General features: G+C 42.0%; 1 protein-coding gene across 5 annotated transcripts in view; it reads left to right on the top strand.

Annotated features, from left to right (window-relative positions):
* The window catches only part of CCSER1 (coiled-coil serine rich protein 1), a 1,062,049-nt gene that overhangs the window by 997,283 nt on the left and 51,102 nt on the right, over window positions 1-13,664 (top strand). The gene's annotated exons all lie outside the window — the stretch shown is intronic.

Here is a 13,664-nt window from a genome sequence, read left to right on the forward strand (position 1 = left end):
CAAGCAGGAGAGTATCTCTGACTCCTGGATGGTGACCTTCAGCAGCTTCGGTTAAAAAATTAGGCAGAGGATTCATGCAGGCTCTCAACAGTATCAACCTCATTTGTCACTAAGGCCTTTTCTACACTGCCACTTATAGAGCTGAAACTTTCTTCGCTTAGAGTGTGAAAAAACACCTCCCTGAGCGATGAAAGTTTCAGCGCTGTAAAGTGGAGTGTAGCTCCCAGTGCTGGTAGCTACTCCCCTTGTGGAGGTGGTTTTGTTACAGCACTGGGAGAGCTCTCTCCCAGCGCTGGAGCCACGACTACACAGCGCTTTAACATCGGCTGTGTAGACATACCCTAACTTGCCTTAAAGACATACCCTAACTTGCCTAAATCCCTTAATGGCCACATTGAGGCCTCATCTAGCTGTTTATCTCTTGTGTACTTAAAGGACCTGCCTGATACTCATCTTCATTGTCTTTGCTCTTTTTATTTCAATGACCGCTCTAACCCTCTTTATTAGTGTTTAGATCCTAATTTAAGTTTTGTTCTGTCAGCCTCCTTCCCTGATATTTATAATTTCCAGTCAGACTTCTCCTCAAATCCTTTTGTCAACCTCTCTTTCCAGACAAATGTCACAGAGCTATTCTTGTTCCGACAATATATATTACTAACTCTTGTAAACAACCATATTGCTAAGAGTAATGTTTGTTTTTAAGTATCCTCCATTTCTCCTCTCGTTCTCTCTCTTTCCTCTGCCTTGTCCCATTGGGTTTTACTTGGGAAGGCCTGTGCTGTTAACTGGACTTAGCTATCGCAAGCATATGCAATGTGTCTTATTTCTGCCGTAACTCACTTTTTAGCTTAATCATGCTTCCAAGATCCTCCTCTGTCTTGAATTGTATCTTCTCTATACTAGATTTTAATATCATTTCCTTTCTTGTTATTTGATGCATGTGCTGAATTCAGTCACATCCCAGATATGCTAGCACATTGTATCCCCCAGTCTTATTATTTCCACTGGATGTAATCTAGGGTCTATCTAGATAATTTAATTTTAAATTACTGTCACCCTAGCCTTTTTAAATGCTATTTTATGAGTGCAATCATTTCATAGTCTAGTTGTTCCTTCTGGTGAGGAGAAAGTCTATCCCTATAACTAATTTGCTATCTGAAACATACTCAGTTTCAATTCATCATGGTTTTATATCATTCTTATTTTCTTCCCGTCCACTTTTCAAGGACTTCCAAACCCTCCTTGAAAAAGCAGGCTCTTTGCTTCTTTTTAACAGTATACTGAATATCCTTATTCTCCCAGTTACTGTAATCTCCCAGCAAATTGTGAGTTACCATACATAGTAAAGAAAAGATGTTCAGGTCCATAAATTAGTTGAGAGTTCAGCTCCCCAAAAATCAATCAATATTCTGGGTAAAATCTTCAAAGGTCATCTTGTTTACCCAGAATGAATGTGTTCAGTGAGAAGGCTCTCAGTCATAATCATCTTTCACTCCAAGGTATGGCTAGGATACCTATCAACTCGTTGCGCCGCAGGCAAACTTTTCCTAGAAAATAAAATGCTAGGAAAATAAAAAACATCAAAATAGACAATGATCCAGTTCCAAGTCAACTGCAGGACCATCCATTCAAATATTTCCCTCTGCAATATGCATTTAGCACCTGATCCAGTTCCCACTGGAGTCAATTGGAATAATTCCACTGACTTCTGTGGGTACTGAATCAGGTCCATATCGTTCAAATTCTAAGCTGTTTTTATTTGCAGTTTTAAGTGAACTTCAGAATATCTTCAGCTTCTGAACAGATGCTTATTCGGAGCATTGCAGCAGTGTCTAAAGCTTTTATGACCCTCCTTCTTCCCACTCAGTGTTTCTTCCCCGACACCCTTGATCTTGGCATTGGAGACATTACCTTCCTGTGGCAGCATCTGCTGCATTAATCTATGTAAAATTAAGCCACTGCTACCATCTTCAGCCAAGGCAAACCAAACCCAACCTCACTTTCTGAGGTTCTGGTGATTTTTTCAAAAAATATTTTTTCTCATTATGGATCTCACCCATATAGCCCCACAGTACCTTGTGTCTTTATATTGCAATGTATTTCACCACCAGCACGTTTACTCTACTGGCAACATCTGCCCTGATCACCCTCTTCTGCACTCCCCCCCCCCAAGCACCTTCGTGCTTTCTCCTATATTTGTTTGAAAGAGGACTACATTAATTTCAACTAGATACATTTTAATTCACATCAGCAGCCTCCACATGGGGCAGCTGGTGCACAACTGCAATTCGCACCCCTGCAGTTCGCCTTGCAGCATGTTGCAGACAAGTCCTAAGAATGTCTGTAGACAGGAAAGGTCTGTTGAACTAGGTCAGATAATGAAACAGATTTGATGAATGGGACACTTACCCGACAGAGTAACTTCAATAGTACAAAAAAATAAATAAAATCAAAAGATAGATGTTTTGATTCTGTAGAAACTGATTACAATATTTATTCAGTTACAATAAAATCAGCTGCTGATTTTGATTCCATTTATGCTCCTGATTACACGGATTTTTTTCATAACTTTTTGTCAAGATAACTGTTTTTGAAGGAGTGTTGACAAATCATAGTTACTAACCATTACATCTTCTCCTGAATGGAGCAGTGGATATACTTGGAGGTATGATATGAAGGTCTATAGGGAGAATAAATTCTTGAAAAGACTCAGAGACAGACATATCTTGCTATCTTTACTGTTACTGTTTTAGCTGAAAAAGAGCGCTTCATGTTTGGGGACATATAAACCAAGCAGAAACATCTCTGTTTAAACTAAGACCAGTATAGTGTACTTGTGGCACCTTAGAGACTAACCAATTTATTTGAGCTCACAAAAGTTTATGCTCAAATAAATGTGTTAGTCTCTAAGGTGTCACAAGTACTCCTTTTCTTTTTGCAAATACAGACTAACACGGCTGTTACTCTAAGACCAGTATGTATTTTGAGTATAATTTTAGAATTAGCTTCCTCCTGAACAATTCAGATGGAGGGGTCAGATTAAAAGAAGCAGAAAATTGATAGGGTTCCTAAGGGTTTTTTCTTCTTAGGTCTTTTTTTTTTTTTTGATTGCCTATAAATCTTGGCTTACCTTTTCTGCAGAGATGGACGTCCTTGTTCCAACAGTATTATTGATGTTGTATCATTCCATTGCATGCTAGGGCATTTCAGGATCAGCGGGAAGTGAGTGACTTAAAAAGTTAGGAAAACATTAATTAAATGTAAACATTTGCTGGAAGGCCTGCTAATGTTTATTTGGTCGTATGTCTGCTTGTGGGAAGATGGGGTCAGCTTTTAGAAGTGCTGTTTCTGTTCATCTTTGCAATGAGGATGCTGTTCTCTCACTTGCATGAGCACTAAATGTATTGACACAAATGTGCCAGTTTCAGTCCCCATTCTCATAACCTCTTTACTAGAAATGAATGTGTCAGTAATAAAGGGCCAGATACTGATACCCTTGCTCCAGTTTAGTAGTACCTTACTCTGTATTAAAGTCCATTGGAATCAGAATCATGGGTTTTTTAATTGATAATGCTTCAGACACATCAGTCAGATAAACCCGAAGTGGCAGAAACAAACTTTTACAAAAGCTAAGATGAAATGTTTCCGTTTTTTTTTAAACGAGAGATCCAGAGGAAAGTTTTTGTTGTTGAACTACTATGGGGAAGTTCATGTGTTGCAGATGTGTTGCCCTTCTTTACTGTCCTGCATGGACTACTCACATCATGGGGTCTGGAGGAGGGAAGGGTAGCCTCTCTGGGGCCATTACTCCATCTCACAGAGGTGGATAGGCAGGGGGCTGGGAATGGGCTCATCCCTCTGAGATGGAACTGCTCCCCTGTGAAGAACATGGGAAATACCTATATTTTTTTATATAAATGTTTTGTACACCTCTGTTAGTTTGATGGTTCTTGTGCTGTTTTCTAAAGAATTAAATTCTGCAGGAGCTCACCTCTCATGTCCACAGGAAAGGATTACAATGGCTTCAGATAGCCAGCCATCTATGAGCACTTAGGAGACAATGTCTGGGCTGTTCTCTTTGATCATCTTCCTCCACTGCCATGGTGTGCTCACCAAACATCTGGCAATGGGAGGGGCAGCCCTAAAGTACCAGAGAAGGAAAGGGTCTGCCTGGTTCTAAAAAGACAAGGTGGATGGGGTAATACCTTTTATTGGACCAACTTCTGTTGGTCAAAGAGACAAAACAGAGATCTTCTTCAGGTTTGGGAAAGATACTCAGATAAATACATGGTGGAACCGATTGTATAGCATAAGGAATTAAAACATATTGTAAGTGACTATTGAAGATGAAGTAGGCAGTTAATATCTTTGCAGTCATATGGCAAAAAAGAGGGGTTAGTGGGCTACAGAATATTGTCATAGGCCACAAATCCAGTGTCTTTATTAAGTCCATGATTTTTAGTGTCTAACAAAGTTCTGAAATTAAGCTCCAAGACTTGTCTTTTGAAGGTGTTGTGCATGTTTTTAGAAGACACTCCCAGAAGCTGAGGGGAAATGGGGAAAGACAGTGTGAGGGGGAAGCAGACTGTAGTTCATTCTCAATTGTTGGAATGTTCGGGAGTAAGCTGGGCCTGCCTAACCTGTGGGATAAGACTAATACGTTTGCAGGCACTGTACAGGCACTGGGTCAGTCACTTTTTCACTCTGTGTGTGTGTGTCTGTCTCCTTACATATTGTCAATACATTCATTTCACAACTATATTAATGACTGGCGTGATCCTGGCTTCCATTTAAGATCTCACATGACATTCTTGATAGATAAATACAATGAAAGCAGCGTGCCTGGTAGAGTGAGTTTGTTAGGCCCGATAGGATTTGTTGTTATAGAACAGTCAACTCTTTGCCAGTTGGCATTGAGGGATTCTTAGGGTCACACCAAATCCTGCCCAAATAAATGTGTTCCACACTTGTAGGTGTCTCTCTTTAAGGGAAGAATATCTGCCCATGCGTGTATTGCTTGCTGTAACCTCAGAAGCATTTTGTTCTGCCTAGAGAATGAGTCTCCTGGGGGACAAGAGAGTAAAGCAGTGATCTTTTCCCTTTAGGAATCTAGTTTCTGTGTAAAGCACAGTGAGCTGGAAATACAGTGAGAGATGTATCTGCAGTCCCCATCCTTGTGGGGAGAGGGAGAGAAATCACTTTTTCAAGCACCTAGAAATTGTTCTTTCAGCAGTGTTTAAAGCCCCCACAGAAAGTCAAATGATTCATTGGAGACAAAACTGCAATGATACAAATTGCACGAGCCAAAAAATGAGGATTTATTTTAACTACAGACTCTGCTAAAGTTAATAATAGTTTGAAGGGGAGGAATTCTTTCAGTGACTAACCTGTTCTTTGAAATAGTTGACACTGAGCGAGAGAGAATAGTTAGCTGGGTATGTGGAACCCTATGGGCAAGATTTTAATTTGCTTCTCTGGGAGCTCTTGAAAACTCTGCTATTAATTTAGGTGCCAAAATGTTGCTTTATGAGCCTAGGTGTAGGCTTCTGTTTTCGAAAGTCTTGACTACATTTAAGGCTATTTTATCATTTTCAGGCCCTTAATTTTTTCTGGTGTAGATTTTGACAGCGAGAATGTAAAGTTCTCTGGAACCGGGTAAATACAGCTTTGGAAAACCCATTTGTGGGATATTTCAATAAAGATTACAGATAGGTTTGCATAAGTAGCTGTTACTAAAAGGATTATCCTTGAGCTCAAGTTCACAAATGGGAGTAAAAATACTGGTTCAATTCCCAGCTGTCAGAGACTTCTTTAATGTCACTGGGCAAATTACTTAACTTCTCTGTAACTTATTATTTCTATTATAATAAGATCAGGGCCGCAGGGAGTTAGCTACCATATAGACAAACTGTAGCAGACAGTCCCTGATCCAAAGAGCTTAGTTTCTCCATCTGTAATATGGAGGAAAGGATGCTTTCCCATCTCACCATATAAGTACAAGGCTTTACTAATGTTTGTAAAGCACGTGGAACTCATCAGATGGGAAGAGCTTTGCAAGGGTTTAGTATTAATGATTGGTCTGTCTTTATTTTTTCATATGGAGCCTAATCCTGCTCCCACTAAAGTCAGTGAGAATTTTGACCTTGACATGATGGGAGTGAGTGCAAAGTTTGACCATTATATGTATTGCTATACATGGGCTAGATTGCAGTATCCTTACAAGCACAACTTCAAAGGGACCTCTTATTGTGTAGAGTATTGCTGAATGTGAGAAATTGTGTCCCAATGAGGCTATGTTTGCAAAATCAATGTAATTCTTTATGCGATGGTTTTTTGAAAAACTGGGCCAGTGTCTTTTTTTTTTTTAAAAAGGGACAAATAAGAATATTACCTGAGAATTCTCAAGCTAACCTGCAATAACCAAAGAGTGTGTATTCAAGGGAGGAACAATTAAATGAAATACTAGGTTTCAGTTTTCAAGATTCAAAGGGACTTATTCAACAGAACAAAATACAACAAATATACCAGATTGTGCATAGAAGTTGGAGATCTGCACTCGCAGTGATGGGTCTGTGTGCGTGTGGAACCTGGCCTTGAATGACCATCTGTAACTCCTCCTGCACAAAAGTCAGGTGCATGCACATTCGCGCATGCACTTTTGAAAATGTTGGCTTATGTGATAACCTTTGTGGCCTGATTCTACATTGACTTATGTCCTGTGCAGTTCTGTTAAAGCCAGTTGCTTGAGGCTTCAGTCAGCAGGGAATTTTGCTGTTTGTATAACACACACATTTATTAGAAAGACATAACTCCATTGTGACTCAATATTTACTCTTTGTGCACTGTTAATGAATTAATTTGAAATAGTTCGCAAGTTTGGTTTGTGAATGATAGACTTCTTTGTATATATGTATAGTTAACTGAACTTTTTTAAACCTCTAAAAATGTTTGGTTTTGGATTCAGATTTTAGGGAACAGACTCATGTAAAACTTATCAAGGAATTCACATCCCCGATTTTAACTGGTTTTGCCTTTCACTCAAGACCTGAAACTCCTTTGAGTGAATAAGGGGCAAGTTTGGGGTGTACCTGTGCTGATTTATGATTTCATATGGGAACTAAAGGCCTGATCCATCACCAATTGCACTGAGACATTCTCATTTACTTCAGTGAGTTTTGGCTTGGGCCTTCATTGACCCTCAGTGGTTTTATCTGACCTTCCCTTCAAGTTCTTCGGTTTGGAAAGAGGGATGTGAATTGAAATAAGGATTTGTATTAATCCATAAATGGAAGCTGCTGCTGAGATTTACACAGCCACATTGACTGTTTTATCTGAACTAGTTTGCCCATCCTTAAAATATCACAAAGTTTTTCTTTTTTGCAAAGGATCTTAAGATAAGGGAGTAACACAAAAACATTTACATTTAGTGCATCATATTAACTCTGTGTTTTGCAGGGTTCTAATTGTAAAACCCGTCTTTGGGCAAGGATTCATTATAGGGCTGGCCTTCCAATTAAGGTGTCCTGCTGACCTCGTATAAACTGAGGTTAAAATAATGTACTGCATGTGTAAGAGAGTAACCACTTTAACATAGTGTATCAAAAGAAGTGAAACACATTGAAATACAATGTGTCTGGGAACAAGTGGCAGTGTGTGCAAGCCATTATACAGCAAGCATTTGAGACAATGCCATGAGAGGAGAGAGAGATAGCATAAATGACATAACAGAAGAATTGTCAGGTTGCAATGAGCCAGAATGAATTTGGCATGTGTATTATATAATTTTAAGGCAATAGTGGAAGGAAATTGTTTCATATACAATAGTTCACAGTCAGCTTAAACAGCTCTACCTTTGCTGTGGGTGTAATCAATTTGCTGCATTACAGTTAATCTAACCTTCTGCAGGAAGGAATTGTTCATTTGGACCATTCCTTGTACTTAACATCTGCAGCCTAATTTATATTACAAAAGAACACTTTGATTCACTAGGAATCAAACAGTACAGCTGGAACAGGCAAAACGAAGTCCAAGTTTGCCTTTTGCTTAAAGCTGGCTTGCTAAAAGCCTAAAGTAGGAATTCCTTACTAAAAAACTGAATCACATAACCAGCGTGTGTGCACTGCAATTGGACAGCTTTTTTGGTAAGAATAAACAGAATTGCATTTATTCATGGCAGCATCTGTGGTGTTCAGTGATGACTCAGTGCTTAAGGAGCTTGCTAGAGATGTGCTTTATTCGGTGTGAGAACCTAATACAATTTACAGGGCAACCTCTTGAGACATCACTGCTGTTCGTGACCATTGTTTCCCATCATAGAGATGCACAGCATCATTTTCACAAAGTGGTGGTGTGGTGGGTTTTCTACCTCATCAACCCCTTGAGTCGGGGGGTGAGGGGGAGAGCGAGTGGTAACCCCACCTCTCTACATCTACGTCTGTTTTTACCACCCACCCCCCGGTAGTCAGTACAGTGTGGCCTAATGGCCAGGGTGGCCCAATACTGCCTCTCCCTGAGCGGGATAGTGTGGCCTAGCGGCCAGAGTTCATGCAATACACCCCTAGGGCAGTGCAATCCACTGGTCAGAGTCCATCTAATTTCCCTTCCCCTAGTGGGATAGCACAGCCTAGTGGCCAGAGTCCATGCTATATGCCCCAAGGGCAGTGCAGCCCAATGGCCAGAGTCTGTCTAATTTCCCTTCCCCTAGTGGAATAGTGTGCCTAGCAGCCAGACTCCATGCTACCTCCTTTGGAGGCAAAACAAGGGTCAGGTAACAGTGGCCATTGCAAGGGGCCAGTGACCTCTGGTAGGGGAGCCCAGGCCCACCCGACTTCACCGGGCCCCGAGCCAGGGCCCTACCAGCAGCAGAGTGATCCACCACGGGGTCAGCAGGGAATTCTACCAAAACATGCTGACCTCATAGTGGTGGGAGGTCCCGTTCCCTTACCTTCCCTGGGTCACTTCCTACCAGTTCTCCAGCAGCAGAAGCCCATGTGGCATTGAGGTCTCCAGGTTCCCCAGCACCAGACAGTCCCTGGGGTTCCGATAACTGCAAGACTCTGGTCCAGGTTCCTGGCTCTTCAGCTCTCCTGGGCTGGAGCCTCTGCCAAGAATCCTGTCTCTTCAGCTACCCATCCTGACTGAACAGCTCTGCAGGCTTTTATACCTGACTTCCAGTTGGAGAATGCCCAGCACAGCCTCAGGGGCGTGGCTTCTTCTGCCAGGAGAGAAGGGTTAGCTCTCTCAGTACCAGTGCGGGGCCGATTAGCCCCGTCACAGGTGGCAAGTACTGGGACCCCAAATCGTTTTATTTATTTTTTTGGCCTTATCTCTCTCTTTAAATGTCTGCCATCGTTTTCTAATAGCCCAGGCATTCTTGTTTTCAGTTTTTTTGTTGAACAGAATATAAGGGGGTGACAATGCATGTTTCTTTGGTGTCGCTCCATAATGATGCTAGATATGGATCAGAATCTGACTGCAGCATTTCTCAGTAGGTGCTTTATTAAATTGACACCATTTTCCCTAATCCTTTGGACTGGGGATAATAGGGACTAAGGGTTACATGTCAGCCCATATTTTGTTGCAAATGTCTTAAACTATGCCGCATTGTTAAGTGTTTCTATGTCAGGTATACATATATGTCGGGTCTAGCAAAATAGATTTGATATGCACAATAACTTGTTTAGCTGTAGTAAGGGTCTCTCAGGGAAGTGACAAGTACATAGCATTTTCCAGCCAATGTAAACAAATCTAACTTGCCTACTTTGCTCCTGGGGGTTATTATTTCCTGTGGCCCCTATGTCGACTCTCTCACTTGACTTAACTTTTATTTTTGGCACATGCAACAAGCCTTAATAGCTTCCTCAATGTTGCTGTTCATTTGAGGCCAGTATAAAACAGCTCTGCCCTTCTCTTATGATTTTTCTGTTCCAAAATGACCTTCATGTGTCCTCCTTAACATATTTTTCTCTGATACCATCCTGGTGCCTTTAAACAAAATCCCATCTAGAACTGAGAGCTCCCCCTTAAATTGATAATTGGGAATGTACTGTACCAGACACCCGATGCTAATAGCTGTCGTTACTTTCTGCAGAGTCTCATCCTGAGCAGTAGCTCTGGCAATCACAGTCCATGTTTTGTCTGAGACCGGACAAGCCTGTTTTGTTTTGTTTTTAATCTGATTGACATGTACAAAATCTAGCTCTGGACTTGGTTCCACTGCATTTTTGTCATTATGCTCCAGAGTATGTGTCTGCAATTACCAAATCTCTCAGAGGTTTGCATTCAATTTGCAAATCATATAGTTTGGGCAGAAAAAATAATCTCTGCATTTTCAAGTGGGTGCTTGTCAGAACACTTTAAGCAGTGGCATTAAAAAAAAAACTAGGGTCAGTTTCAGCTAACACAGGCCTCCCAGGAATAAAGCCATGAAAGTAGGACTAAGCACTAATCTTTCTCTGTTTGAGTTCACTGACACTCAGTTTCTCTGTTTGGGAAGCTCAGCCCTTAAAGGCACAGTCCCCAATATCAGAGCATGTAAGGTGAAGACAGCTGCGGGCCGGATTGTGGTGCCCAAACTCTTATTAAAAGGCACTGTGCTGTGTGAAGTGTCTCAGTTAGACCAGTTTTCAGAGTAACAGCCGTGTTAGTCTGTATTCGCAAAAAGAAAAGGAGTACTTGTGGCACCTTAGAGACTAACCAATTTATTTGAGCATGAGCTTTCGTGAGCTACAGCTCACTTCATCGGATGCATACCGTGGAAACTGTAGCAGACTTTATATATACACAGAGAATATGAAACAATACCTCCTCCCACCCCACTGTCCTGCTGGTAATAGCTTATCTAAAGTGATCATCAGGTTGGGCCATTTCCAGCACAAATCCAGGTTTTCTCACCCTCCACCCCCCCACACAAATTCACTCTCCTGCTGGTGATAGCCCATCCAAAGTGACAACTCTTTACACAATGTGCATGATAATCAAGTTGGGCTATTTCCTGCACAAATCCAGGTTTTCTCACATCCCCCCCACCCCCATACACACACACACTCACTCTCCTGCTGGTAATAGCTCATCCAAACTGACCACTCTCCAAGTTTAAATCCAAGTTAAACCAGAACATCTGGGGGAGGGGGGGTAGGAAAAAACAAGAGGAAATAGGCTACCTTGCATAATGACTTAGCCACTCCCAGTCTCTATTTAAGCCTAAATTAATAGTATCCAATTTGCAAATGAATTCCAATTCAGCAGTTTCTCGCTGGAGTCTGGATTTGAAGTTTTTTTGTTTTAAGATAGCGACCTTCATGTCTGTGATTGCGTGACCAGAGAGATTGAAGTGTTCTCCGACTGGTTTATGAATGTTATAATTCTTGACATCTGATTTGTGTCCATTTATTCTTTTACGTAGAGACTGTCCAGTTTGACCAATGTACATGGCAGAGGGGCATTGCTGGCACATGATGGCATATATCACATTGGTGGATGTGCAGGTGAATGAGCCTCTGATAGTGTGGCTGATGTTATTAGGCTGCTCGGCAGCTCTCCAACACGAGTTTCTACAAGCCATTACCCTATGATCCCACTGAGAGTTACCAAAAGAAACTACAGCATTTGCTCAAGAAACTTCCTGAAAAAGCACAAGATCAAATCCGCACAGACACACCCCTGGAACCCTGACCTGGGACATTCTATCTACTACCCAAGATCCATAAACCTGGAAATCCTGGGCGCCCCATCATCTCAGGCATTGGAACCCTGACAGCAGGATTGTCTGGCTATGTAGACTCCCTCCTCAGGCCCTACGCTACCAGCACTCCCAGCTACCTTCGAGACACCACTGACTTCCTGAGGAAACTTCAATCCATCAGTGATCTTCCTGATAACACCATCCTGGCCACTATGGATGTAGAAGCCCTCTACACCAACATTCCACACAAAGATGGACTACAAGCCGTCAAGAACACTATCCCCGATAATGTCACGGCTAACCTGGTGGCTGAACTTTGTGACTTTGTCCTTTCCCATAACTATTTCACATTTGGGGACAATGTATACCTTCAGATCAGCGGCACTGCTATGGGTACCCGCATGGCCCCACAGTATGCCAACATTTTTATGGCTGATTTAGAACAACGCTTCCTCAGCTCTCGTCCCCTAAAGCCCCTATTCTACTTGTGCTATATTGATGACATCTTCATCATCTGGACCCATGGAAAAGAAGCCCTTGAGGAATTCCACCATGATTTCAACAATTTCCATCCCACCACCAACCTCAGCCTGGTCCAGTCCACACAAGAGATCCACTTCCTGGACACTACAGTGCTAATAAACAATGGTCACAAAAACACCACCCTATACTGGAAACCTACTGACCGCTATTCCTACCTGCATGCCTCCAGCTTTCACCCTGACCACACCACACGATCCATCGTCTACAGCCAAGCTCTGCGATACAACCGCATTTGCTCCAACCCCTTAGACAGAGACAAACACCTACAAGATCTCTGTCAAGCTTTCTTACAACTACAATACCCACCTGCAGAAGTAAAGAAACAGATTGATAGAGCCAGAAGAGTTCCCAGAAGTTACCTACTACAGGACAGGCCTAACAAAGAAAATAACAGAACGCCACTAGCCGTCACCTTCAGCCCCCAACTAAAACCCCTCCAATGCATTATTAAGGATCTACAACGTATCCTAAAGGATGACCCAACACTCTCACAAATCTTGGGAGACAGGCCAGTCCTTGCCTACAGACAGCCCCGCAACCTGAAGCAAATACTCACCAACAACCACATACCACACAACAGAACCACTAACCCAGGAATTTATCCTTGCAACAAAGCCCGTTGCCAATTGTGCCCACATATCTATTCAGGGGACACCATCACAGGGCCTAATAACATCAGCCACACTATCAGAGGCTCGTTCACCTGCACATCCACCAATGTGATATATGCCATCATGTGCCAGCAATGCCCCTCTGCCATGTACATTGGTCAAACTGGACAGTCTCTACGTAAAAGAATAAATGGACACAAATCAGATGTCAAGAATTATAACATTCATAAACCAGTCGGAGAACACTTCAATCTCTCTGGTCACGCAATCACAGACATGAAGGTCGCTATCTTAAAACAAAAAAACTTCAAATCCAGACTCCAGCGAGGAACTGCTGAATTGGAATTCATTTGCAAATTGGATACTATTAATTTAGGCTTAAATAGAGACTGGGAGTGGCTAAGTCATTATGCAAGGTAGCCTATTTCCTCTTGTTTTTTCCTACCCCCCCTCCCCCAGATGTTCTGGTTTAACTTGGATTTAAACTTGGAGAGTGGTCAGTTTGGATGAGCTATTACCAGCAGGAGAGTGAGTGTGTGTGTGTATGGGGGTGGGGGGGATGTGAGAAAACCTGGATTTGTGCAGGAAATAGCCCAACTTGATTATCATGCACATTGTGTAAAGAGTTGTCACTTTGGATGGGCTATCACCAGCAGGAGAGTGAATTTGTGTGTGGGGGGGTGGAGGGTGAGAAAACCTGGATTTGTGCTGGAAATGGCCCAACCTGATGATCACTTTAGATAAGCTATTACCAGCAGGACAGTGGGGTGGGAGGAGGTATTGTTTCATATTCTCTGTGTATATATAAAGTCTGCTGCAGTTTCCAC

This window comes from Lepidochelys kempii, chromosome 4, assembly GCF_965140265.1.
Source record: "Lepidochelys kempii isolate rLepKem1 chromosome 4, rLepKem1.hap2, whole genome shotgun sequence".
In the NCBI taxonomy this organism is placed as follows: domain Eukaryota; kingdom Metazoa; phylum Chordata; order Testudines; family Cheloniidae; genus Lepidochelys; species Lepidochelys kempii.